At 49.4% G+C, this 26,547-nt stretch overlaps 1 protein-coding gene across 4 annotated transcripts in view; it reads right to left on the bottom strand.

The window, feature by feature from the left end:
* The window catches only part of GAS2L1 (growth arrest specific 2 like 1), a 244,743-nt gene extending 226,889 nt beyond the window's left edge, over positions 1-17,854 (bottom strand). The window contains exon 1 of one of the 4 annotated variants that reach the window (XM_078667178.1): positions 17,578-17,854. The gene's annotated coding sequence lies outside the window, so the exon portion shown is untranslated. Of the gene's footprint in view, positions 1-7,546; positions 8,348-17,577 lie in introns of those variants that run through there. The other 3 variants (XM_078667179.1, XM_078667177.1, XM_078667180.1) reach the window with 3 other exon arrangements.
* Positions 17,855-26,547: the final 8,693 nt, after the last annotated feature.

The raw sequence follows: 26,547 nt of genomic DNA, 5'->3' as shown, positions 1-26,547 counted from the left end.
GGGGAGACTAAAGATTACAAAATCTCCACGACCAAGTGTGTTACATATGTCTATCAGAATCTGAACATTCGGTCGACGCGCATTTCGGTGGCATGCATGGAGAAGGGCATAGTGCACATGACTGGTTTGGCCGGCCCAAGAGGGCCAACCAAACAGTCTGTGCGCACTCAGGAGTGGGTAAACCACTCCTTCCCTGCCCTGCTTGGACAGCAGAGCAGCCTTGCTTGTCTGCAAAGCAAACATAAAATGGTAATAAATAAAAGCTATTACCATGTTATGTTTTGGCTTCTTGCACTGCGAGAAAGCAGTGCGACGCTCCTACGCTATCCTCTGCCACAGTGGAGGAGCCGCCCCTGCACCAGACACTCCCTGCCTATGTATCTCACTCTTGAAGGTTCTTTTTCATCCCTGCTTTCTTCCTTTGTCACCGTTTGTTTCCATCTTTTCCTTCCTCTTTCTTTCTCCCATAATGTTTTTCTCTCTTTTGCTCTGGATCAGTTTGTTGAGAAAAAATAGGTGCCAGTCCCAAATAATGTGTGCCGGCGGGCCCCATATACAACTACTGGTTCAAAATAAGTACAGGCATTATGTAAATGTTACAATACACTACAATGCATGGTTATCAGTTCTTTAAACTATAGAGTAGGCTTTAGCTCTACCGAAGGAGTTTTACTCTCTTGTCTGTTGCTATTAGTGGATTATTCTGCCTTGCAGGAAGGGCTGCCATCACAATACATATGGTACTATTTTACATCAGGAAAGTACACTCAATTATCATGTTATTGGTCAAGTTCAATTCTGTGTTTCCTAGAGGCATTCTATACTGAAAGCAATCCTTTTTTTCTACTTTTTCTCATCACTGGCTAAGCTTATAGGCCAGACTTTAATGTGATAAACAGGATTTGTGTATGCAGCACGTCAAAAGCTTTTGAGAATTACAATGTTTATATGAGTAGGCAAACTGATTTCACAACTATTGGCTTTGCCAAGGTTTCTTGTGCTAGAGATATATGGCAAAAAGAACAATTGATGGACAGAATGCAGAACAATGTCATACATTCACCCCAGTACAGAGATCTGGGCCTAAATCCATCGTTTTTTGCTCACCATGCCATTCCAGTTTGGACCCAACCATATGCAAATCAGTCTTGATCCTGTGCCCAATGGGAACAGTCCAGCCCGAACTGCCAGGCCAGTTCGTCCCTCGACTGGAAAAAAGCATCCTTGGACCGGTTTCGGGCTTTCAGTCCTCATTAGCCAGGATAGCTTGACTCCAGTGGCATGGAGAGCACAGAACCCAAGTCTGAGCATACCCGTCCCACTCAGGGTGACAAATGCAAAAAGAACAATTGATGGACAGAATGCAGAACAATGTCATATATTCACCCCAGTACAGAGATCTGGGCCTAAATCCATCGTTTTTTGCTCACCATGCCATTCCAGTTTGGACCCAGCTATATGCAAATCAGTCTTGACCCTGTGCCCAATGATAACAGTCCAGCCCAAACTGCCAGGCCAGCTCCTCCCTGTACTTGAAACAAGCATCCTAGGACCGGTTATCGGGCTTTCAGCCCTCATCAGCCAGGATAGCTTGATCTCCAGTGGGGTGGCGTAGTGGGCAAAAGAACGATGGATTTAACTCGGATCTTTTGACTGGGGTAGAATGTTTGCATTGTCAGCATTCCATCCATCATTTGTTTGTTGTAACAGTGATACATGGCAGACCTGTGTAAAGCGCTTGGACAGTATAGAAATAAGCCTGTAACCGTCCTGAGAGGAGCAACAGTGTATATACTCTAAACACAAAGAGGTATCCACACTAAAATGTTGATGACATTTGTAAGTTTCAATAGAAAGAATTCCAATATCTCTCCACAGAAAATCAGCCGTGTGCAACGTTCTTTTTACAGGAGTGAATATCTTGTGTAAACCCCAAATACTTTGTTACCTGTATGTCGACTAATTTCTGTTTCTGTTAACTGTGAAATTAGATAACTCCATCGGCAGCATGCTCTGTGGTATCACGTGAATTGAGAAACTGTACGAACAATACCTTGATCTGCTAGCCTGCAGTTCTCTTGCAAGCAAGTGGAAACGCGAAATTCCCACAAGAATGTATCCTGTCATACGCTTGCTAACATCTGCAGCACAGAAAAGGTATGGTTTAACTCTCTAAATTGCCAGGCTTCGATGGCTGGGATGCGATAGGTATCTCGCAGCTAGGTCAAGTGATGTCTGGTACGTCGCTCAAATCCTTTCAGGCCCTTAGTGCCGAATTTGATATGCCCCAATCTCAATTTTTCCGGTACCTTCAGTTCCGACATGCACTGATGCCCAGCATTGCCAACCTTGACTCACTCCCTGACTTTAGCCCGATCGAGGCGAAGGTCTTCATGGGTGATCTTGGGGACAAAAAAGTATCGCGCATTTATCAAACCATGGTCACCCACTGCTCCCCTACTCTTCTCTCACTGCAGGCGACTTGGGAAGTTGACCTCGGCCCCTTGGACGAAGACGACTGGCGAGAGGCCTTGGAATCCCCGAGGGGGGCGGCTATCGCAATGCGATTCCGACTCATCCAATTCAAGATTCTCCATAGGGCATACTATACCCGAGAGCGTCTGTGGAAGGCGGGCCTGATTGGGTCCCCGGAATGTCTGCGGTGTGGGGCTGAGGTGGGTACGCTACTTCATACGCTGTGGTCGTGCCCTAGGCTGGTTGGCTTCTGGAGGGGTGTTTGGGGCTGTCTGTCTGAGGTGTTGGGCTGGACCCTCCCCCGTACTCACCGTCTGGGTCTGTTGCACGTCCTGGAAGGGGTTGGTGGCAATATTTATAAGCGGCACCTACTCCTACTGGGGCTGGTGGTGGCCAAAAGGGACCTGGCCCGAGCGTGGAAGAATGTGCGCCCCCCCCCCCTGACTGCATGGAAGGCTGGTATGGACTTCTGTATGGGCCTGGAGAGACCTATATTTGAGGCGCGAGGATGCCCCCGCAAACACTTTAAGATTTGGAAGAGGTGGGCAGACTATAGAGATCTAACACTGGACCCTCCAGTGGAGCCTGAGGAGGACCTCTAGCCCCGTACTGGCGGGCAGGGCCCATGTCCACGCACATTACCCACGTCATTATCTTACATCGTTACGGTTAGTACACACATGCATGGGGTTCGGGTGGGTTCCGGGTGGGATCGGGGAGTTGGGTGGGTAGGTAGCAATATAAGGTGAAGGTGGGGTGACTGTTTTCCGGTATCCTTAATTGCATCATCTTCTTGCTTGGACGCTTGGCTAAGTGCTGTGATTGTATCGTAATGTTTGGTGGTGTAGTCCTGACTGTGGGCTGCCACTATATTTCATATGCTCATCTTCACCAATAAACTAGTTGTGAAAAAAAAAGAAAAGGTATGGTTTAGCATCATGCAAATACAGATAAAGCAAAAAATTGCGATTTAGGCCCTTTATATAGAGAAGAGGCACCGCAAAGGGTCAGGCAGGTCAAGCTTCCAACACAAACAGATGAATCTAGTCGGGCTGCTTGTCATGGCAATCAACAAGTACAGCTGTCAGTAGACAAGCCTGGATACAAAAGATGTCAAAGAAATGATGGGGGTGGCTGTGACTAACAGCGAGGGACATCAGAGCATCGTGAAAGACACGTGCAGGATGACACTATCTGAAAACACGAGAGAGATAGAGGAGAGAGAGAGAGAGAGAGAGAGAGAGAGAGAGAGAGAGAGAGGGAGAGAAAAAGAGAGAGCGAAAGAAAGGGAGAGAGAGAGAGAGAAATAAAGAAAGGAGAGAGAGGAGAGTGAGAGAGAGAGAAAGAGAGAAAGAAAGAGCGAGAGAGAGACAGAAAGATATGAGAGAGAGAGAGAGAGAGAGAAAGAGAGAGGGAGAGAAAAAGAGAGGGAGAGAAAAAGAGAGAGAAAGAAAGGGGAGAGAGAGAGAAATAAAGAAAGGAGAGGAGAGAGTGTGTGAGAGGGAGAAAGAAAGAAAGAGAGCGAGAGAAAGAGAGAGGGAGAGAGAGAGAGCGAAAGAGAGAGAGAGAGATAGAGAGAAAGAAAGAAAGACAGAAAGAGGAGCGAGAGAGAGAGATTTTGTTGCAGGAAGAGTCCCTGTTATTTGCCACATATTTACATAGCCGAAGGCGATCCTAAGAGGTGCAAACAAATTAACACTTACAATGGAGCTTGGTGGGGAGACAGCCAATGCAGCACACGGATGGGGAGCAGCGACGCACTGACTGACTAACCCCCACCCCGCCCTCACCAACCACACCCATTCCGAATCTGCAGACAGCACCTGCTGCTGCGCCCTCTTTGTCTCGCTCCAAAAATACCCAGAGGGCGCCGACAGCAGAGGAGCCGCTTCCTGCGCGCAAAGAGCACTTCAGCGTCAGCACAGGCAGTCGGAGGCAGCGCGAGCCTCGCGCACGTGGACATCATCACGAAGCTGCACCTGAGCGGACTCCAGCGGGCGCGCGACACGCAATCAATGCGCACTGTGCAACAGCGCGAGCTTCTGTTACACAGCGGATACACCTATTGCAAGCTTCCGCACCTCACAGCAGGCGCGGTGCGTCCATTGGGGCGTAGGGGCGAAGCCCCACTAAGCCCCATGGACCCACCACGTCGTCACTGGAAGCCAAACACAATTATTTTAAAAAATCGCGCTATCTGCCGCCCGGGAAAACCGGGAGACACCCGACCTTCCCGGAGTGCGCAAGGGGGGGGGGGGGGGGAGGATCGGGCTGCTGCAGCTGCGCAAGTGTATTTTTGGGCACAAACATGCCCGCGCATGCGCAGATCGTTTTCTTGTGATTTCCCCCTTAGAGAGAGGACCAGGGGGCGGGCCGCAGCCCCCAGGGTTACACAGGGCGACTGGGCGAGGAGTCATGGTGCCCCCCAGCCAATCCGGGCGCAGGATTGGCTGGTCACTACATAGCCCGGTTACATAACCCCTGACGGATAGCACGGCCGACTTTGGTTCTGGGAAACCAGGTTCGAGCCTCTTATCGAACCATAAAAATGTATACATGACTTACTTTGGTGTTAAATAAATAGATATTTTAAAAAACAAATAAAAATGATGTTCCGACTAAGGTGTGAAATTGGTGTTGAATAAATACATGTTTTTAAAAACAATTAATATTAATCATGTATCATTGGTGCTGGAGTACAAGGTTCGAGACTGGTATTAAACACTGACAAGCTGTGTGCTAAGTTATATGGTCATAAAAATACATGAATGATGGATGCAGGATGGGTGGATGCATGAATGGATGCAGGATGAATGATGGGTGAATGGATGGGTGGATGCATGAATGAATGATGGATGCAGGATGGATGCAGGATGGGTGGATGGGTAGATGAATGGATGCAGGATGGATGCAGGGTGGATGGATGGGTGCATGAATGAATGATGGATGCAGAATGGGTGGATGGATGGATGATGGATGCAGGATGGATGCAGGGTGGATGGATGGGTGCATGAATGAATGATGGATGGATGGATGGGTGGATGCAGGAATGGATGCAGGATGGATGATGGATGGGTGGATGGATGGATGCATGAATGAATGAATGATGGATGCTGGATGGGTGGATGGATGGGTGGATGAATGAATGATGGATGCAGGATGGATGGGTGGATGGATGCATGAATGATGGATGCAGGATGGGTGGATGGATGGGTGGACACATGAATGGATGCAGGATGAATGATGGGTGGATGGGTGGATGAATGGATGGGTGGATGCATGAATGAATGATGGATGCAGGATGGGTGGCTGAATGAATGATGGATGCAGGATGGATGCAGGATGGATGGGTGCATGAATGAATGATGGATGCAGGATGGATGGATGGATGGATGGATGGGTGGATGCATGAATGGATGCAGGAATGGATGCAGGAATGGATGGGTGGGTGGATGGATGCATGAATGAATGATGGGTGGATGGATGGGTGGATGAATGAATGATGGATGCAGGGTGGATGGATGGGTGCATGAATGAATGATGGATGCAGGATGGGTGGATGGATGGGTGGACACATGAATGGATGCAGGATGGATGATGGATGGGTGGATGGATGCATGAATGAATGATGGATGGATGGATGCAGGATGGATGGGTGGATGGATGGATGGATGCATGAATGAAAGATGGATGCAGGATGGATGGGTGGATGGATGGGTGGATGGATGGATGGATGGGTGGATGCATGAATGAATGATGGATGGATGGGTGAATGTTTGAATGAATGATGGATGCTGGATGGATGGGTGGATGCATGAATGAATGATGGATGCAGGATGAATGCAGAATTGGTGGATGGGTGGGTGGGTGGATGGATGGATGGATGGGTGGATGCATGAATGATGTATGGATGGATGCAAGGTGGTTCGGGCTCGCTCGCTACGCTCGCTGCAATATGCAAATTAGTTTACGCCCCACCACTTTCAAATGTCACCAGCCGCCCCTGCCTCACAGATGATGGAAGGTGCACAAAATGTCAGGCAAAAGGTCACGGGTACAACGCAGAAGAAGAGCAGTGCATACTTCTTTCTTTCACTCACACACTCAACGGGCACCGGCAATGCAGGTAGAATACTCTCGTCAATTCAAAACCAGAACCGGCAGGGCAAAGGCTGCAATGATGTAAGCATCCGCCGCGCACAGGTACCACCCAAAGCACGCTTCACTCCTCATAAGCAAAAAAAGTGTATACAGTGCCACGCGCAAATACACACTGCACAAGTAGAGAGCACTGAAGCAACCTACTGCCATACAGGGGCACCAACCAGTGCAAGCTCCCATTGCTGGCAGACAGCAGTGGTGCAAGGCACACTCGAGCACACTAACCTGAACACCGACAGAGTGTGCGTCAGACTCTGCGGGATATGTGTTCAAGACGCATTATAATAACCCACTAATGGTTCCACTGTGTAAAGCACCATGATCATAACACCCCCAGGAAGTCGCCTTGGCCCAGGTCGTATCTTGCTGGAACTGATAACTCTGCCCCGGAACCCAGCTACTAAGGGGTTAACCATTCGTGATCTCCTCTGGTTTAACCCTGAGGGATTCGTTCATCCCTTTAATGTTGATTGCACGGGCCAGCTCTGTGCTGGAGTACTGAATAGATTGGGACCACTCACTCACTCACTCACACAGACAGGGGTGACCCTGCACTCACAGCCGGGGCGTGGCAGACACAGGCCACAGTCACTCACCTGGGCTGGGCGTGCTGCGGGGCCCTCACTCGTCACTCACTCGCATCTGGACCCCAGCAGCAACGCGTGTTCCCTACTGAACTCTAAGCAAAGCAGACATCATAGCAGCCTCTTCCACCCCCGCTCCCCCCTCTTTAGTCAACTTCCAAACACGAGATAAGGAATGCAGGGTTCAGAGGAGGAGCAGGCAGGGCGCAGCAGGAGGGGTAAAGGAAGGAGGGGGGAGTACAGCTGAGCAAAGAAAGGCGGACAAGGATTAAGTAAAGGGGTGGGGGTGAGGATGACGTGGTGCAGGGCGAGGGGGCGTGACTCACCTGGATCAGACTGTGCTTCTCTGCCACCAGGTAATCCCCGCTGATCCCGGTGGGTGTCACCTGATGGCTTCTCCTTGGAGGGGCAGATAGGAAGCAGCGTCGGCGAGGACCCCTGCAGGGGGGTCTAAGCCTCTCTCTGCACCCTCAGTCCCCACTCGTGAGCCAGGCCGCCGACTCTCACCACAGCGCACTTCCAGGAATGCCAGTCACCCCATCACACGCTGGGGGGCAGTGGATGTTTCCTCTCTGCTCCCGGGCGAGCCAGGGGGCCCCGGGCTGTGCCAGCCCAGAGCCCGGGCATCAGTTCACCCTCCCCGGTCAGGACAGATGGGGGAGGCCGGCCCGCAGTCCCCAGGGGAAGAGACTCCCGGAGAATCGTCCAGTCATGTCTGGGGGGCCTGGAGTCTAGCGGCCGGCGTCGGGCATTCCTCCGGCCCGGGTGTCAGTCTCAGATCAGCACAGCTCCCCGAGTCCGTACTTCAGTGAGCTCGTCGCAGGGTCCAGTTACCGCTTCATCCCTGCCCGGGGCGAGTTCCCCCCTCAGCCGTCTATGCTCTCCCGGGCGTCTCTCGCAGGCTCCCAGTCCTGGACGAGGCTCCCGAGCTGCTGGGTCCGTGCCAGGCCAGCCCTTCCCGTCAGATCCGCTTCCAGCGGCTCTGGACTCTGCTGTCTTCTTGTACGTCTCGAGCTGAGCGGGAGGGGCGAGCAGGCAGGGAGCAGGCATGCCTTCCATTCAGCGCAAGGTTAATCAGGCGGGCGGGCCCATCCTCGCACAGCGAACCTCCCGAGCAGGCGATGAATGCGGATGTCTGTCTGTGCCCCCTCCTCCCGCTGCCCTCGAGTGACACCTACTACACTCAGCAGTGCAAGCTCCGCCGGGCATAGAGACAGCAGCCCACTGCACACAGATTCCTAGTGTCACCAGGGGGGTCAGGGACAGAAAAAAGGGACGTAGTCAGTGTGTCATGGGCCCTAGTGCAAGCAAGAAAGCGCGCAGCCCCCGTCATGTGAATTGTAAACTCCAGCAACCAGTAGGGCTCAGTGGGCCCTTCAGGCATCTGGGCTCCGGTGCCACTGCACCTGCTGCACCAATGAAAGCTACGCCCCTGGCCCGGTCACCAAAAGAAAAGTACCTCCCAATAATGAAGCAGATAACTAAACAAGCATTGGATATGCCAATTCGTCTGGCATGAAAGGAAAGTTGTATGATAAGGTGAAGCATTATAAGTAAATAACATGGGACTAGACATGTATTTGTGTGGAAGCGCCCAACCATAAAATAATATTGGTTGAAGTTAAAGGTCAGACGACAGTTGCACTTTCAAGCCAGAGCTGACCTTCCATGTAGGTTAATGACTGGCCTCTTCCCATCTGTGCTGCAGCCAGAGCAAAACACCATCAATTATTTAGCAATCTAAGACCCTTTAATAGCATTACAGCCGAGTATCCCAAAGTTCAAGCTCAGATACCTGGATAAATAAAATGTATTATTTTGTGGAAGCACACATCTTCTGCCCAATCAAAATATGTACTCAGGGCTCCCAACATGTGGGAGGAGCCAAATCCCCTCTCTAGGGATATTTACATGATTATCTGGTGACAGCTGTGCTGTCAAGTCAGACCATAAAATGTGACCCACATTTGCTTTGTAAGTGGTTTACAGGATATTCGTGCTTTCTGTAGGAAATGTTTGTGGCAATATTAGAGAAATGAACGTTAAATACCGCCCCAGATCATGAAACAGGCCAACAAGCCAAAACACAGCTCAGACACTAACCAGTCAGACCATCCCTTCTTGCACTGCCAGATTACTTTATAGGCCAGCCAAGTCCCGGTGCTCATGAAATGCCAGCGGGGACACCCCAGTGCACAGTGACTACTAGTGTTCATGCACTGCAGTCAGTGACACCTTGTGCACACAGACCCAGATGATTCATGCATTCCAGCCAGACACACCTAGGTGCACACAGATTCCAATGCTCAAAGACTCCAGCCAGCCGTGTAAAGCCAGCGACACACAGAGCACAGACTTCCACTGTACAGACCAGCAAGTGAAACCCAGTGTACAAAGACTTCCACTGTACATCACAGCCAGTGATCAGCTGTGAACCCCCTGTGTCCAGTGTTCATGCTCTCCAATCACAGATACCTGCCGCAAGTCTTCAGTACCCGAACTAAATGTACTTAAATGACACAACCACCACATCTAACTAGAATTCTCAGGGAACTTCCATTTTGTCCTGTGATAGAGAATATGTCATTGATTGAAATTCAAAGCCCTGTGCTATATGTTTAGAATCAAGAATGGTTCTGCACCCAAATACTTGCAAGACCTGGTATGTCCCTATCAACCCTCTCGTCTGTTACGTTCATCTACTGAAGAAAAATGTGAAATTCCCAGGATTAAATTGGTGAGAATGGGTGGTCGCTTCTTCTCTTACCTTGGTCAAACTTTGTGGAACTCTCTACTGGATGTGATGCGTAAAGAGAGATTGTACTCCAAATTTCGTAATCAATTAAAAACTTGGTTATTCAATCAATAATTGTAATCTAGGTTTTCAGAGTTTCTTTCAGGGTCTGCGCTGGGAAACTCTTTTTGGTTAGCTGTGCGCATTAGAAAAATTAAATTAACATAACATAACATTGATGTTGGCATCTTTTAAAGACACGGATCCAAGTGAAGGGGCTTAGTCCAGATAAAAGATATCTTTGGGGTGATATTGGTCCAATAATGTTGATCCGACATTTACCTTCCCTATAGACGGATGTCATTATTAGGACTTTCCATGCAAACTCTGTCCTTAAAGCAAGTTAAAGACGTAAGGGGATCCTACTCATGTTAAAGACTATACCGACGTAGACAATATCCCACTTCGCCTGTACACCCCAACATGCAGCACCCCGTGAACACATCATCCCAGAAGCGAGTCACAAAAGCATTTATAAGTACTATAGGAGCACTCTTGGGCATACTGTTAGATGCCTTTGTGAATCGGCATAGACATTTCTCCCTATTAGTAAACATGCAAAGAAGGCACAGTTTTTTATTTGTACTAATTATATATGAATATTCCCATTTTAGATGTTATCGAGCCAATTCATAAAGATGTGTAAGAGTATGCAGAGTACTGCGTTCTGTACTCCAGAAGGCCTTGTAAGTAGACTGACCAGTTTTTAAACACACTCCAGCCAGTGTTATCCTGCACGGACTCTGTGATTATTAACTTCAGAGACACTTCTGTGCATGAAGACTGCCAGTGTTCATGCACCCCAGTCTGGGCCTGTGACACCCTGTGCCCTGACTCCCAGTGTACAGTCCAGCCTGTGACTCTCCAGTGCACTCAGACTCCCAGTGTGATCCTGCGCAGACTCTGTGTTCATGATCTCCAGAGACAGCTCTGTGCATAAGACTGCTAGTGTTCATGTACTCTAGTCTGGGCTCGTTCACTGACTCCCAGTGCACAGACTCTGTGCACCAAGGACACTTCTGTGCATGAAGACTGCCAGTGTTCATGCACTCCAGTCTGGGCTCGTGACATCCTGTGCACATACTCCCAGTGTACAGTCCAGCCTGTGACTCTCCAGTTCACTCAGACGCCCAGTGTGATCCTGCACAGACTCGGTGTTCCTAAACTCACAAGACACTTCTGTGCATGAAGGCTGCCAATGTTCAATCACTCCAGTTAGTGGGCCAGTGACTCGCAGTGCACAGACTCCCGATGTAAAGCCCAGCCTGGGACACCCCGGTGCACTCGGACTCCCTGTGTTCACACTCTCCAGCCAGTGACTCCCAGTGTGATCCTGCACAGACTCTGTGTTCATGAACTCCAGATACAGCTCTGTGCATAAAGACTTCCAGTGTTCATGCACTCCACTCAGTGACTCCCAGTGCACAGACTCTGTGTTCATGCACTCCACTCAGTGACTCCCAGTGCACAGACTCTGTGTTCATGCACTCCACTCAGTGACTCCCAGTGCACAGACTCTGTGTTCATGCACTCCAGAGACACTTCTGTGCATGAAGACTGACAGTGTTTATTCACTCCAGTCAGTGGGCCAGTGGCTCGCAGTGCACAGACTCCCGATGTAAAGCCCAGCCTGGGACACCCCGGTGCACTCAGACTCCCAGTGTTCACACTCTCCAGCCAGTGGCTTCCAGTGCACAGACTCTGTGTTCATGAACTCCAGATACAGCTCTGTGCATAAAGACTTCCAGTGTTCATGCACTCCACTCAGTGACTCCCAGTGCACAGACTCTGTGTTCATGCACTCCACTCAGTGACTCCCAGTGCACAGACTCTGTGTTCATGCACTCCACTCAGTGACTCCCAGTGCACAGACTCTGTGTTCATGCACTCCAGAGACACTTCTGTGCATGAAGACTGACAGTGTTTATTCACTCCAGTCAGTGGGCCAGTGGCTCGCAGTGCACAGACTCCCGATGTAAAGCCCAGCCTGGGACACCCCGGTGCACTCGGATTTCCAGTGTTTACACTCTCCAGCCAGTGGCTCCCAGTGCACATACTCTGTGCACCAGACACTTCTGTGCATAAAGGCCGCCAGTGTTCATGCACACCAGTCAGGGCCGGTGACACCCCGTGCACAGACTCCCAGTGTACAGTCCAGCCTGTGACTCTCCAGTGCACTCAGACTCCCAGTGTGATCCTGAACAGACTATGTGTTCATGAACTCCAGAGACAGCTCTGTGCATAAAGGCTTCCAGTGTTCATGGACTCCAGCCAGTGGCACCCAGTGCACAAAAGCTACCAGCGCTCATGCAATGCAAACCAGCCAGTGGCTCGTAATACCCACCCGCCCAGTAATCATGCACTGTTCCAAGAGACAGACACCTCAATGCACAAACTTTCAGTGTAAAACAAAGACGCTCAGTGTAACACAAGCCTTTATTACCAAAGTACAGGGACCCCCATAAACAGCCCAGCAAACCTGCTCTAAAGTGCACCAACCCCTAATGTTCAGAACAATCAGTAACACCGCATTGCACACATACAACCAATGCACAGTTCAATAATGACCTCACAGTACCTATGGGTCCCAAGGTCCAGCACAGCCAATCCCACCCAGTGAAAACAGCCAGTGACACTTGAGTGCACTCTTCGTGTACAGCGCAGTCAGTTACACCAAGTGCACACAGATTTACAGTGCACATACAGCCCTGCCTGTGCCGCCGTGCACACAGCCCCCTGAAGCAGAGTACAGCCCGTGATCCCCCAGTGCACACAGACTCCCAGTGTGCATCCCACTCGGAGGCACCAAGGGGCAGATTTACAAGCCAATTGCGCCACTTTTGCGTCACTTTTCCCATGTTAAAAGTGACGCAAAAGTAGCGCAAGGGACTTGTAAATCTGCCCCCAAGTGTACACGGATTCACAATCAACTGCTGTGAGTGTCAGGGCCACCGCCGTGCACAAGGTTCCAGTGTAAATCCAACCAACCTGTAACAGTGGAGTGCACGAAGGGTGCAATGCAAAGCCCATGCAGTCATGCCATAGTGCATGCACACATGCTGCAGCACAGAGCCCAGCTGGTGAAATCTCAGTGCACGCAGGCGATTGTGTTCTAGCCATTCACCGACAGCTCAGTGCACACAGGCTGCAGTGTTAAGTCAAGGTAGAGACATCAGTGCAGACAGACACAGACTACTATGTCCAGCTCAGCTTTTGACACTCTCGGGTACGAATTAGGCCCCGGAGGCCCACATTAAAAGGTAGGGGTTAAATTCTAAACTCTGTGCGAACAGGAGTCGGAGCAGCAATTCTGGGCTGTGTGACTATCAGCACATCAGAACTATTTTCCTCTGACAGAGTTAGGTAGGTCAAACCTGTCGACATGTATTGGGGTAAAAGGCAAAACGCGGAACTTTGGCAATTCCGTGGAACTACATCCCATTTCCAAATGAAAAACATGGAATTGGAGGCACTAACCACACTCGGTTAATACCTAACCCCCATCCGGCCCACGGGTTAAAGGCGTCTGTCTATGTAAAGTCCCCTCAGTGGCATATTTACGCACACAGGCATCTTGCTGGGCACACCCCAGTACCCACAGTATGTAGAGTACAGAACGGCCAGTGACATCACCATCACACAGAGTGCAGTGTGGAAAATGATTTAACAATAGACACAGGGGGGCAAGTAAAAAGTGCCATATCCTAGCCCAGTGCAACACAGTCTCCAGTGTCCTTTCCGTCTCAGGTGGCATGCAGCACCGGAATTTTGCAGCAATGAAGTGCCGAATTGTGCAGCAGGGCGGATTAAATTATGTGGCAGGAAAAGGCAAATTATGCAGCACATTCTGTGACGGTTATTTTGCCATTTTAACGCACATTAACGTTGTTTAGACGAAGTTTAATCTCACCAATACTAGATTTTAATTTGAATAAAGCAATCAGCAATTGAAAGGTGCACAGTTAACCTATGCAAAGGGTCTGCCAATGAGTTGCACCACTTGTGTGGTGCTTTACTTGTTAGTATCTTTTGATCCACTTGAACTACATTTGTTTTTTTTGAGTGTTATCATTTACACATCATACAGCAGATTTTCGATTCTGTTTCAAGTGATGTAAAGCTATAATTATGCGGAAAACACACCATCTGCAGGATAGCATCATTCCATGACCTTGAATGAGCATACCCGATAAATAACTGTATGAAACTCATGACTCCTCTAACCCCTAAACAATCTATCCTCTTGGTCCCTTCTGGGCCTGTCCTCCCACAGCCCTCGCCGCCACTGTGGTCCTGGGTTGCCATGGACACCCATCCCACCCTGCTCTTCCTCTCGCCTGGCCTCCATCAGACAGAAGAGGGGAAACCTCGCCTTGTCCTTTTCTTTCTTTGCTTTTTAAAACTGGAGTTTGGAGGGAGTCCAGGACTGACTGGGAATGGACTGCTGCAGTGTTAAAGGCACAGGGATCCTTTATGAGGGGAGGGGGGAGGGCGAGGAATGGCACAAGTAAGTGGCGTGAGTAAGACATCAATGCTCAGCGCCTGGAGGGGGGAGCAGACGTACAGGGAGGGAGAGACGAGGAAATCAAAGGAAAACAGTGTAACTCTGCTGCACCCGGGGAGTCTGGGTGTGTGCAAGGCATGAAGAGGGACAAAGCGGGTGTGAAGACGGAGTAAGAATAAACGCCGGCCAGCTGGGAGCTCATCGGATGCTCCCTCATCCCAACAGAAAGTGAGACCCTAGATGCAGGAAAGAAGGCATATCACGGGAATTACGTAATTCTGCAGCAGCAACGTTTTCTGAACAATTAAGGATTGACCACATTTGCCACATAATCCATCCCCTGCTGCGTAATTTGCAGATTTTAACAAACAAAATGTTTCTACCTCAAATGGATAATAAATTATTAAAATTGTGACGTGTTCCTGTGAAGCAGAAGACCCTTCACAAGGTTGGCTAGTTAACTATCTTTCAGTTGCTTATTGCTGTATTTGGTTGCTACTAATGAGGTGAAAGCATTGCCCAGACTGTGTTACTATGTATACAAATAACCAAATAATGAAGCAATACTATCACAAAATATGCGACACTATACAGCATAATTTGCCTTTTCTTGCCACATAATTTAGTCCTCCACTGCCACATAATTCCAGTGGCCCTGCAAACAGCCTATAACATACCTGCCAACCTGAAGAACAATCTCACAGTGCGAGGAGGGGGTGGGGCCTTGAAGGAGGAGGGGCCTTGTGCCAAGAAGTACCTAGGAGGCACTTTTGAAACCCCCCCCACCCCCAAGCCCTCTCCTCCCTCCCCACCCAAAAAAAAAAGAAGCTTGCTGAGTCTGGTGCCGATGTCCTTGGGTGTTTTCACACTCAATGGACATGGGCAGTTCAAAGCCCCTCGAAAACGAGATTGGAAACCACTATTTACAGTGGTTTTCAGCTCGGTTTCCCTGCCACAGTGTGATATCGCCTCCTCTCCGGGTGACCGTGTGATGGGAGCTGATATTGTGTGTCACACCACCGTGTGAGTTGGCAGGTATGCTATAACCCTAGCTATACACCGTGACCACCCCCACCATTCACCTCACAGTCTAGAAAGAGTGGGTAGTTACTACACTTTATGAATGGGAGAAAATCTAAGGTGTACCCCCGTTTGGCAGAGCTAAACTCAGCTGCCAGCCACCTCCAGTGGGCCCATAACTTGAAGGAAAAAAAGAAAGCATGTATATGGGAAAAAAAAGTCTATAGCAGGGTAGCACATCTTTACTTCGCCTTGCAGATTACTTCTGTCACCACAGCACATCATTCCCTGCTCCACTACTCTTGTCTAGGAGAGTGTCAGTCATATTATTCAGGAAATGTTTTAGAAAAACTGACTGTATTCCCATTAGACACCTTGACCTTGTGATGCACAGTGACATCCAGTACTTATCAATCAAACAGCTAAGCACAGGAGGTTATTGTTTGCAACCTCCATATCCACTTCAGGAATTGGTGGTCCCTCTGGATCAGAGTCCTAGTCCCAAACAAGAAGGGATAATGCTTGATTTAGATGTAACATGTGAGAAATCAGACCTCACTCCAAAGGGGACCAAAAAAAATAATATATATATATATATAAATAAATCATAAAGATTTGGCTAGTGCTAGATCTAAAAACTTTGCAGTTATAGACACACCAGTCTAAAACCGAATAGCAAAAGTGATTATTGAATCATTCAGGTATACATTATACCTGTTGCAGGTATAATGCAGTGCAGGCATTTACAAAGTGACCCATCAACTTAGATGCGTCACTTTGTAAATATGGCGCAACATGGCGCATTATTTACGGCGCCGCTGTGTCACAAAAAGTGACTCAATGGCGGCGTAAAAGTGTTGCACGCCTTCATAAATAAAGGCATCAGTCCCTGCACTTCTTTAATTTGGAACGGGTAGTACCGGCACTTTTCAGTACTGCTCCACTGCTTTCAATGGGAGAGTACCTGCACTTCTCAGCAGCAATAGATACTCAGGGACAAGAGGTACCTGCACTTCTAAATTTCCATTTCAAGCTATAACTTATGGTCAGGGCCACTGGAATGATGCGATTCCGCTGCTGTGTTTTTTGTGTGCAAAATTATGGATTTGCCACATAATCCCTCATCTGCTGCATAATTTGCAGATTTTAACAAAATAAAAATTGTTTCTTGCTCAAATTGATCACGTTACTTAAATGTGGCGATGGGAGGTACACACGCAGTGGAAGGCCCTTTGCAAAGGTTAACTGGTCATGTTTTAGTTGATTTTTTTGTAGTTGCTTGTTAAACTTTGCCTAGGCAGTATTATCATGTGTAAAAATGACAAAATAATGAATAGTATAAAATACATGACACATTATGCTGCATACTGTGCCTTTCCTTGCTGCATAATTTAGTCAACCCTGCGGCATAATTTGGTACTCCTCTGCCGCATAATTCCAGTGGCCCTGCTCATGGTGCCAGTGGTTTAACAAAACTTGAGCTCCCCCCCCCCCCGCAAAGTACATGGAGGGGGCACCCCACACCCCTGAACCCAGTCAGGAGCTCTCAGGCCAGGGGCCCGTGCACAGTGCCAGATGGGGTCCCATGGAGCTCAGGGGGGCCTCCTCACCTTGGTGGGTGTGCGGGCTGTTATGCCACTGCATAGTGCTCAACAGCAGGTGAGGGTACCAGATGGCTCCCTTCCACTTGGCGATACAAAGGGGGATGATGGACGGAGCGTTGTATCCCTTCCACTTGGGACAACTTGGCCAGTCCAGTCTCTCCGTCAACAAAACACTGTCATCTCAAAATGTAGTTCAATTGAATCGAACTAGGACTACAGCTCCCAGAATGCATTAGGTTGCAAAATAAAAGCAGATGACAGGAAACCGGTACCTCTGGTGACGTGGAGCCATCTGGTACCCTTTGCTTTATGATATCAATCAACATGTGAGTTTCCCATGCATCACAAGCGGCAGCGTTTCATACTTGCTGCGTTTTAACCTCTTGTCGTTTATAATTATAGGACTTGATAATAGGTACCTGTCCCCTGACTTACCTCGGCTGCATTCGCTGCTTGCACATCACTTTTATACCACAGGCCACTTGTTCGCATCTTGCTAGGGCATCAAATAAGGTTGTTTTAGAGGTATGCCATTTCTTGTCGGGTGCAAGTGGCTCATACCGTTTCCTGCAAGAAGTATCCGCAAGAACACTTTCCCCGTCTTGTTGTCTGTCAGGTGCGGAGTGCTGTCTCCCTGAAGGGTGTTTTTGTTTCCATTGAGTCTTGCCGGGTGTCCCCGTGGCTGGTCTTGGGCGAGCATTTGGCGGAGAGGGTCGGTGCACTGTGTCTTTAAGAGGCGGAGCCTCCACCCCGCCAGCCAGGCAGCACAGTGTCAGCCCTGTCTATGGGGCGGCGTGATGACCTCACAGCCAAGTTTAAATATTTAACCGACTCGACAGCTGCTGAGTGTGCCGAGCTCTAAAGTGGAGCAGCCCAGCCTGAGAACATTAACCACCAGATACTATCAGCACAACATGTGCTTATTTGCATACCCTGTGGGGATTTCCGAGACTGAGCCTATAAAAGAGACATCCAAGAAAGAAACCCACACTGCAACGCAGATAGGATGACCAGATACCGAGGACAGTCCTTTTCCATTCCTGGATTTTGGTTTTACATTTCAGTGCATTCTGGGAGTTGTAGTCTTGGCTCATTTTAATTAAATCACTTGACCCAACGCACTTAATAATATGTATTAGCAAAGTCCAAAAATGGAAAAGTAGTGAAACAGAGCCATGTGGTCACCCTAGGGCACGCACATATGTAATGACAACATTCCAGGATACAAAGAAAAACCAAAGGTGATGATGGACGGAGCGTTGACAATACAAACACTCACCCCCAGTCAACTGATCTGGGTTTAATCCATCACCGTTCTTTAGCTCACTCCGCCACCCCAGTTCAGACATGGCTATGTGCAAATCAGTCTGACCCTGTGCCTCATGGAAACAGTCCAGCCCGAACTGCCAAGCCCTGTCTTCCCTGGACCGGAATCAAGCTTCCCAGGACCAGTTTCTGGCATTACAGCCGTCTTCAGCTGGGCTTGCTTGATTCCAGTGGCAAAGTGAGCAAGGGACTCACGTCTGAGCGTACCCTGCCAACTTAGGGCGAACAAAGAAAAACCAACCTTTGGTTTTTCTGTGTTCGCGCCACTGGAGTCAAGCAAGCCCAGCTGAAGACGGCTGTAAAGCCAGAAACCATTCATGGGAAGCTTGATTCCGGTCCAGGGAAGACATGGCTTGGCAGTTCGGGCTGGACTGTTCCCATGAGGCACAGGGTCAGACTGATTTGCATATGGCCATGTCTGAACTGGGGTGGCGGAGTGAGCTAAAGAACGGTGGTGGATTAAACCCAGATCAGTTGACTGGGGGTGAGTGTTTGTATTGTCAACGCTCCGTCCATCACCACTTTTGGTTTTTCAACATTCCAGGATACTTCTTATGGTGCATTAACACCATTAACTGATTTCTACTGAAGAACCGGGTTTTAGAACCCAGCGGCGCCAGGGGAAACGCCCGATGTCTCCGAGTTCACCTGTCTTGGCATACAGAGACTCGAGATACTTCTTGGTGACGAATAGATCAAATTTATTGGCTGCAGCCAGTAACAGAGATCCTAGAAGTACAACACGGTGTATGTTCTGAGGAGACTGCTCAACTTTACAAAGCAAGCCATCCCTTTATATACATAAAATTGTGCTTCAGGCAAACATTCCTTATTTACAGTTTGACCACTCACATGTTTCCACGAAAAAAGCATTGCATGATGACAAGCCCATTTTTCAGTTTGTCCAGCCCAAAATTAATCATCAAACAGACCCCATAATAAACATTCTTCTTTTGAACAAGCCGGACACAAACCCATAAGAAAAGACCTCAACCCAAATCATAAATAGGCCATAAAAGAAGGAACAGAAACAGATGAGAAGCAAGATAGGAAGGTGTGTGCGTATACCATAAACTCATCAATGTCCTGCTCTTTGATCTCTATCTTGATCAGCTAAAGGGCAAGAACTGGTTTGGCAAGGTCAGCTTCAGGCAGCAGGGCCAGTTCCCTTCAGGTCAAACAGGAGTCAGCACAAACTCAAGCTAAGGTGTACGTGTCCCAGAGACTTGTTCGGCCACAGTCATAGGCCTATGTGAGGGCAACCACAAAATGGCTGCCATGCACAAAATGGAATCCAAGGGTTTCAGAACGAAATCGTCAAATACACAGTGAATCCATCAATGTAACATGACGGAAACACTCATGCTTGCTGAGCTCACTGTTTACGGTTCGCTGTTACCAAAATCGTAATAGAACCATGACCATTACGACCCAGGGTCAGAATTCACGGAACCTCAGACCCTCCTTTTGCCCTTACATAGGCAATGACCTAAACTCACGTTAATCTGAATCCAGGTCTATACTCATCAGATCATCAAGATGTTGCTGTAGCATCATCCTAGTACTTAGTAACTCTCTCTGGACAGGTCTCCTCGAACACGAAGTAGCACAAAGGCCACATATAGCAGGAGCACACTGTACGCAAAGACAGAACAGGAAAACGATAGCTAATACCACCCCACTGACCATCAGAATCTTCCATCCCCAAGTGGATAACAATCCCCAAAACCATCCCATCAACGACCAATCTCCTTCGTCCACATGCACAGACTCGGAGATCTTATGTAGCTTGGAAATGGCTTGGTACACTGTCGGAGCGTTGTGTGGAATAAAAACGCAGCAGCTCGATTGAATCAATTTACATACCCCTCCTCTATCTGCAAGTATGACATCTAACGCAACCCTGTTCTGAAGAGTCATAAGGCGATCCGACTGGAGCTCAGCAGTCAAGTTGCTAAGGGCACCGGCAGTTTCAACTATGGTGGACTCAACCACTCGTCAATTGCCGTATGTTCCTGCTGTTAACCATAGGTCCCCAAAACGGCAGAAAACCCTTCAGAAAATCTCCCAATTCTTGTCCTGCAGTATCTTCCTTACTGAAGACACCTCTAACAACTCTCGTCTTGTGGTAATCTGCCGCAGCTGTATAAGTAGGAGGCAATAGGAACGAGACAAAACATATGCCCGAGAAATCAGGGGGCAACCATGTGTATGCTCTATCGTAACAGACAAAATAGGTACCCTTAGCTGCTAGGAACGATGGGGAAGTCTGGGACGCAAAAACATACGTCTCAGTGCAAACACTCTTCCCGAACTGAGATCTCGGATTCTTGCCATTACCTTGCAGACAGTAATTACCCTGATGGGGTACAATCCAAATCGGAGAGGATCTTTTCGCGTGCTGGTTCTTACTCAGACTAGCTCCATATCCGGTCACGTTCCATCCAATATACGCTAGTGTCTCATCTTTCGGGATTGTCTCATAGGAACTAGCTCCTCTAATCATATCGACTATTCCATTAACTAGAGCACTATTCTTTGGATTGTCTCTCACAGAACGTAGGGGGTAGACTTCACGAGCATAGATGAACATCGTTCTGTATGCCCACACGGAACCATTATAGCTGAATGGCAGGACCAGGTAAGGAATACCTTTATCAGTAGTATGAGGCATAAGACCACACACTTTCTACTCATAATTCGGCACATTTTGCTCTTAAAACTCATTTCTTCAACAGGTCTCTCCATCTCGAAAAACTCCATCCTCTAACCGTGCTGCTCACGGCGGTTGGGTCTTCCGTGCTAAGGAATGCGTCTGTCAGTCCAGGGAACGCCCTAGGACCAACCAGAACCGTCGACCTTATGTCTTCGGCTTGCACTCCCAAGTCTTTACACCGCGACCCTACAGCTGAACCCGGATGGCGGTCCGAAAAACAAAAATCAGTCAAAACAGTTTCTCAGATGGGAGAGCTGAACTTTCAAAAATAGCAAAAAAAGAATTTTCACTTTATTAGTCCCACAACTCTTGGTTGCAAATTATAACGGCCTTTTCCAGGCAATGTCTGATCACGGAACAAGAGTTCAGGCTCGGTAGTGTCCAGTCGAACTGACGGTGGCACAGCTTCTTGCAGAAGATCGTCACTTTCACGCTCAGAACTCGTCCTAATTAAACGTGCATCGCTAAAAGGCAGAAAACGAGGCACAGTGTCAGTTTCTGAATCAGGAATGCCCTCCTGGACCCACCGGTCGTACGGCAGAGGCAAAGGAGCCCTCTTACAATGTACGCCGTGGATCCAGTTTTTCTTTCCTTGCACTCGCACTGCAGATCGTGTAGACAATAGCACCAAGTAGGGACCGGTCCAGCGGGGCTGATCGTTCTTTGTCCGCTGAAAGTTCTTCACTAGGACCCAGGAGCCAGGATCAATGGCATGTCCTGAATCTTCAGAAGCCTGAGGCAATGTATCATGAACCTGTTGGTGTAAGACACGCAATTTAGCCGTCAAATCATACAGATAGTCAAGCAGTACAGGGTGTTCGATCTCGCTGAATTTCGTCGGCCTCAGCACTCCCCATATGTTTGCCGGGCGACCAAAAACGATCTCGTAAGGACTCAGTCCCATTTGAGAATGTACAGTCATCCTTGTTGACAGAAGTGCTAATGGCAAAGCATCAGGCCATTTAAGACCAGAGCTCGCTTGTATCTTGGCCAATTTCAACTTAAGGGTGCCATTATAGCACTCAACTAAACCAGCTGATTGGGGGTGATTTGCAGCATGGAATTTCTGACGAATTCCTAAATCATCACATACTCTCTTCATCACTTGACCCATAAATTCACTCCCATTGTCACTCCAGACCATTCTTGGAAAACCGTACCTAGGGAAAAACTCCTTAACTAGAGCTTTAGCTGTGGACAAGGCAGTATTATCTTTCAGGGGATATGCTTCTACCCATCTTGAAAAGGCACAAACAACCACGAGTACATATTTCAAATTGTTTCACCTCTCCATGTGGATGAAATCTAGCTGCAAAACCTCGAACGGATACGTCGGAGGCGCAAAATGACCAGCTGGAGTTGGAGTTCCCTTGCCAGGATTGTACATCAGACAAACCATACAATTTTTGACCACATTCTCTGCACACTTAGGAATTTCAGCATTTTGCCATACTGGAGCCAACAACTTACAAATCCCTTTCGTACTGATATGAGCCATTCCATGCGCCATTGTAACCACTGCAAGCACATACGCATCGGGTAACAACCATCGCTGATGCTCTGACAACTCAACCCAACAACCATTCGAATCCAATTTACCCGTACCCTCTCTCCATACGCATCTTTCTCTGTAGCTTCAGCTTGAATTGACTTCACACTCTTTATCGTATCTTCACACATTCCTCTATCCGGAACCCATCTCGCCGGACCCGCAACATACATTCGACTCATCACATCCCTCGCCACATCTTTCGCAACTTCATCTGCAAACGCATTACCACGACCAACATCATCGGTAACCTTCTTATGTGCACTGCATTTCACGATTGCAACTTGCAACGGCAAAGTAAGTGACTCAAGGAGTTCATTTACCAACTGACCATGCTGAATCTTAGCTCCATGCGAAGTCAGAAACCCACGCTCTTTCCACAAATGTCTAAAACTATGAGCCACACCAAACACATACTAGCTATCAGTGTACACAGTCACTCATTTCCCTTTCGACAACACACACGCTCTTGTCAATGCAATCAACTCTGCTGCTTGAGCTGAGTTATGTGGGATACGTGTAGCTTCAACAATCGTATGCAAATTCGTAATAGCATATGCCGCAGTCGTATCACCAATCGGAAGCTTGAAGCACGAACCATCTACCCATAAGGTACCATCACACTTAGAAAGAGGAGTGTCCCTAAGGTCTATTCTCCCTTTCGTTTCCTCCTCTGTCCTAAGAAAGCAATCATGCTGTTCAGAAACATCTGTCTCCACTGAAATCGGCAACAACGTAGCTGGATTCAACGTGTTGCATCTTTTTATATGCACATGACTCGCTAAGAGTGTCAACTCATAACCTGACAATCGAGCACTAGTTAAGTGCTGTGTCTTGGGGGGCGTGGCTAGCAGAGCAGCGAGATGGCCGCTCTCTGAGTGAGCTCCGCCGGCTACTTCCATTAATCCTTTAAAGCTATCCTGTTCCTGGCGCCTGCAGACCCCCGACCCTCCCGGGTTCCGCTGAGCACACCCTGGTGATCCCTCGGCCCGAGTTTGGAGCGCGGAGGCGTTTTCTCCTGGAAGCGGTGGCGGTCTAAGTCTCCAGCGGCCGCTGTGCTTCTCTTGCGCCCCACCGGAAGCGATTCTCGCTGAGAGCCGCGTTATACTGTGGGCCGCGGCTGCGGAGGCCCCTACAACCTGCCTGGACGTCGTGGTGAGCTGGCGCCTGCCTTGTTACCAGCGAGGGCGCTTCACTATTGCACCCCGGCTGGGGCTGACGAAGATCTCCTCTGAGGGACTGGCCGCTGTGGAGGAGGGATCCTGAGTCCGACAGAAACGGAGCTTTCAAGTGAGAGGCCCCGCGAGGAGAAACGGAATCGCGTCTGCTCCACCTACACCGCGGCGGCAGCCGGTAAGGAGGTGAGCGGGGGTTGCGGAGAGCCGGGCCGCCCTGGGAGTTCCTCCCGCTGCACGGCTGAACCCAGACCCCCCGGCGGCTCTCGACAGCGGCGGCCCTGACCCCCTTGGAGCCCCTGCGCCACGTGTATATATACCTAGCGGGTGGATTCCCCATTGCGCTCCGTGCGCCCGCCATTTTGGGGCCTGGAGAGACCTGCTGGGCGCGCGGTGGTTTGGTGACCCCACCGGACGCATGTGACTGTATTTACCGAGGCTGGCCCAAACTACCGCGTTCACTTCATCACGCCTGGCGCGCCCTGGCCCCACCGGGACAGTAACGAGCAAACTAGGCACTTGCTGGCTGGGACGCAGGGTAGGTGCTTCCCCGCTGCGTGGCGGGTGGCCCTCATCGGACTGTGGTGATGGGAAAAAACGACGCCAAGCAAGGGAAACTAAGCTTTGAAAATAGAAAGCCGACCAAAAACAAGTCAATGGAGTCAGATACTGGCGCATCGTCATCGCAAGGTACTACCCCGGACATTGATTTTGGGGCCCTCATCATGGAGGTGAGAACCAGCTTGAAGAGCATTGATGCCAAGCTTGATAACATGGCTGCGCAACTCGAATCAGTGAAAAAGAAGGTGGACGCTCACGAGACGAGGTTGGACTCTCTTGAAAATAGGCAGACTGAATGTTGCGAATTTCAGCAGCAGGCCAAGCAGCACATAACTACACTGGAGCGGGAACTTGAAAATTTGCGCGCGAAGTCGGACGATTTGGAAGCGCGCTCCAGAAGATCGAACATCCGCATTACAGGCATTCCGGAGACAACCAACACAGGGAAGATGGAATCGTTCGTGTCGTGCCTCCTACATGACCTGTTCGATCCGGATCTATCCCCGGTCTTCGCGGTGGAAAGGGCGCACAGATCCCTTGGAAAAAAGCCCCCGGTGGGCGCCCCTCCGCGTCCAATTCTGGCTAAACTGCTCAACTACCAGGATAGAGACGTCGTTCTGCGCTTGGCGAGAGAGAGGGGTAAGATCACGCACCAGGGCAATCACATTTCCTTTTACCCGGATTTCACCCCCCTGGTGCAGGCGGCCCGCAAGGAATTCCTACCCGCTAAGAAAATTCTGCTGCAAGCTGGCGTGCCCTACTCTCTCCTATACCCGGCAAAATTAAAGGTTCAACACGACAACACTTCTCACTTCTTCACAGACGCCAAATCAGCCCTCAAGTTCGCCAAACACATTTGTGCTGGAGCCAGGAGAAAATCGCCAAGACTGGAGGAAGCTTCGGACCCACTTAGTGACAATGACTGAGGTCTCTGCTACGCACACCCTGCGCGGCTGCAGCTGTCCTCGTTGCCTTGAGGTTGGGAGCTTGAACACGCCTTGTACACAGGTCTGTTACACCCGCATTGTCTCATTGGGGGTAAGTCTTGGAGTCACTTTTGTGCACGAAACTTTGCTACTGCCACCGTGCCAGGAGAAAATCGCCAAGACTTGAGGAAGCTTCGGATCCCCTCAGTGACAATGACTGAGGTCTCTACAAAGCCTACCCTGAATGGCTGCACCTTTCCTCTTTGCCTCGAGGATGGGGGCCTGTTAGCGCCCAGCACACAGGTCTGTTACACTCGCATTGTCTCCTTGAGGGTAAGTCTTGGAGTCACTTTTGTGCACAGACTTTTGCTGCCGTCACCATGCCTCCAATGTGACATTGATTGCTTGCGGACTTTGTGGACCGAGAGTTGGGGGAACTGCTAGAGCTCAGGAACGCTAAAGTTTGACTGTAGCCACCCCGAGTATACGGGGGTGTTTGCCGAGCGCACCACGCCTCATGGGGTGCCTCCCTTTGTTGTTGATGTTGGGGTATTTCCGCGCTATGCGTGCGAGTTTCTGGGGTATGTCACGACCTAATTGGGGGGTTGCTGAGGGAGGGGGGTGGAAGGGGGGATTTCACAAGTTGAGAGTTTTTGTCCGTATCTGGTGCACTGTACTACTACAAATGCCTCTATTTTTGCACGCTTGGTCTGCAGATGTTGTGCCTGAGCACTTGTCTAGCCTCCGGGGGCGGAGATGTGTGGGGAGATTGCTGTGCTGGACTACACTCTGATGGGGGGTATCAAACTCTGGACTTGGAACATTAGAGGCCTTGGGGACTACAAGAAGGCCCGGTTACTGCATGGCATGTTGTCCAGACACAACGTTGATATTTGCTTCCTACAAGAAACTCATTTAAACGTGATCCCCTCGGCCCGATTGAAAAATTCCAGATGGGCTCATATCTATTCCTCCATATACTCCAGTTATGCGAGGGGCGTTGCCATACTCATTCGTAGAGGGTTGGATTGGAGGGAGTTCTCCCAGGTACGAGATGTGGAGGGAAGGTATGTCTTACTCCATGGGTCTTTACAGGGGCGACCCATTGTCCTGGCTGCAATCTATGGCCCCAATGTGGACGATCCTGATTTT

Source organism: Lissotriton helveticus, chromosome 11 (assembly GCF_964261635.1).
Source record: "Lissotriton helveticus chromosome 11, aLisHel1.1, whole genome shotgun sequence".
NCBI lineage: Eukaryota > Metazoa > Chordata > Amphibia > Caudata > Salamandridae > Lissotriton > Lissotriton helveticus.
This window is presented reverse-complemented; position numbering and strand designations above follow the sequence as displayed.